Source organism: Neophocaena asiaeorientalis, unplaced genomic scaffold (genome assembly GCF_003031525.2).
Source record: "Neophocaena asiaeorientalis asiaeorientalis breed wild unplaced genomic scaffold, Neophocaena_asiaeorientalis_V1.1 scaffold740, whole genome shotgun sequence".
In the NCBI taxonomy this organism is placed as follows: domain Eukaryota; kingdom Metazoa; phylum Chordata; class Mammalia; order Artiodactyla; family Phocoenidae; genus Neophocaena; species Neophocaena asiaeorientalis.
The window spans coordinates 409,537-411,669 of NW_020172184.1; positions in this window are offsets into that span (position 1 = coordinate 409,537).

The following is a 2,133-nucleotide window of genomic DNA, read 5'->3' on the forward strand; positions in this document are numbered from 1 at the left end:
CACAAGTAATAAGTAGCAGTCAGAATTTAGACCCAGATTTATCTTATTCCAGTGCCTTTTCTTTTTCTTGTTTTTTTAAGGTTTTTATTTTTGTTTTGTTTTTTAATAGCAGCTATTTATTTATTTATTTTTGACTGTGTTGGATCTTCGTTTCTGTGCGAGGGCTTTCTCTAGTTGGGGCAAGCGGGGGCCACTCTTCATCGCGGTGCACGGGCCTCTCACTATCGCGGCCTCTCTCGTTGCGGAGCACAGGCTCCAGACGCGCAGGCTCAGCAGTTGTGGCTCACGGGGTCTAGCTGCTCCGCGGCATGTGGGAACTTCCCAGACCAGGGCTCGAACCCATGTCCCCTGCATTAGCAGGCAGACTCCCAACCACCGCACCACCAGGGAAGCCCCTCTTTTTTTAAAAATAAATAAATAAATTAATTTATTTATTTTTGGCTGTGTTGGGTCTTTGTTGCTGTGCGTGGGCTTTCTCTAGTTGCAGCAAGCTGGGACTACTCTTTGTTGTGGTGCGCTGGCTTCTCATTGCGGTGGCTTCTCTTGTTGCAGAGCACAGGCTCTAGACGTGTGAGCTTCAGTAGTTGTGGCTCACGGGCTCTAGAGCACAGGCTCAGTAGTTGTGGCTCGTGGGCTCAGTAGTTGTGGCACACAGACTTAGTTGCTCCGTGGCATGTGGGATCTTCCCAGACCAGAGCTCAAACCTGTGTCCCCTGCATTGGCAGGTGGATTCTTAACCACTACGCCACCAGGGAAGCCCCCAGTACCTTTTCTTTCAATCATTTCGCTAGCGTGGTGTTTCAATGAACAACAAACAGTACACAGCTTTTTAAATGTTAAGTTGCAGAAACAGAAAGTAATCTCTCTGAGGAAAGAAGGCGGCTCTGGGATGGAGTAATGTCTTTGCCTAAAGACGATTCCAAAATCTTTATACTGGCCGGTCTTTTTACACATAAGACATTCAGGTTATAGTCAGAGGTTGGCAGTGTTTTATAATTGCTGTGTTAATTTAACCAACACATTCTGGGCACCCTGTATGTGCGAGGGGGTGTGCTGTGTTCTAGTCATCTAGTGGTGTCAGTAATACAGTCATTGCTATCCAGGAGTTCACAGATTGGGTAACAAGATAGACATAGATGACCAATAAATATTTGTTGACTGAATGAAAGAAATGTTGGGAATGCTATGAGGGCTGAGAAAGACATAGGATCTGTCTTTCTAAATGTCACAGTTCAGTTGGTGAAGCAAACATGTATACAGATAATGAATGTGTTGTATGATAAAATAATGGAAGTGGGCATAAGATGAGGATTTAGGAATTTGGCAGGCAGGCAGAGTGAAGGACATTTCTGGCAGGAATGCCTAAAATGTGCAGAGTCCCAGAGATTTGAAATAGCACAGTGTGGTAAGGGATTTATAGGTAGTTCATTTCTCATGGAGGGTGAAAGGACACGTACCTGGACAAATAGACGGGGAGAACCAAGGAGTGATTTTTTTCATTTAACCATCATTTACTGAGCATCGTTGGTGGGGGGCACTGGAATGTGACTTGTAGGAGCCATGAGAAACAGAAGATATTTCTGTAGAACCCTCTTCTCAAGACGTTAGTCTCCTTCTGGAGATAAAAACAACTAGGGCACATAAGCAGGTACATGCATGTGTGGTCCACACTGGATGTTTGAGTTTTGGAAGGAGCTTTCCTGACTTGGCTAGAAAATTTACCGTCACCTTATTTTTTCTGTCTTTTCCTAGTCTTCTACTTATCTTTATGCCATATCTCTTCCTTTTCTGTTTTTTTATTCCTACCTTTTCTCCTCCATTACTCTTGTTTCTACTTCACCCTTCTCTCCCTTTTCTCCACTTTTTTTCTGGGGGCGTTAAGGAAGTACCCATAGTCAGTCTCTCTCTTTGAAGTGCCCATAGTCTGTTTCTTTGTCTGTCTCTGTCTCTCTCTCGAAGGGCTGACAACTTGGAGAATTAGGGCAAGAGAGTAATCTTTTATTTTTCATTCCATACTCAGAGAAAAATCAGGGTCCCCTCATGTGCCAAATAGGTTTTTGGACCTAAATCTAAGTTGTGCTCTTTGAAATTTAGATAAAATTATGTGAGGGCACTATCCCACTTTCTGTTGGA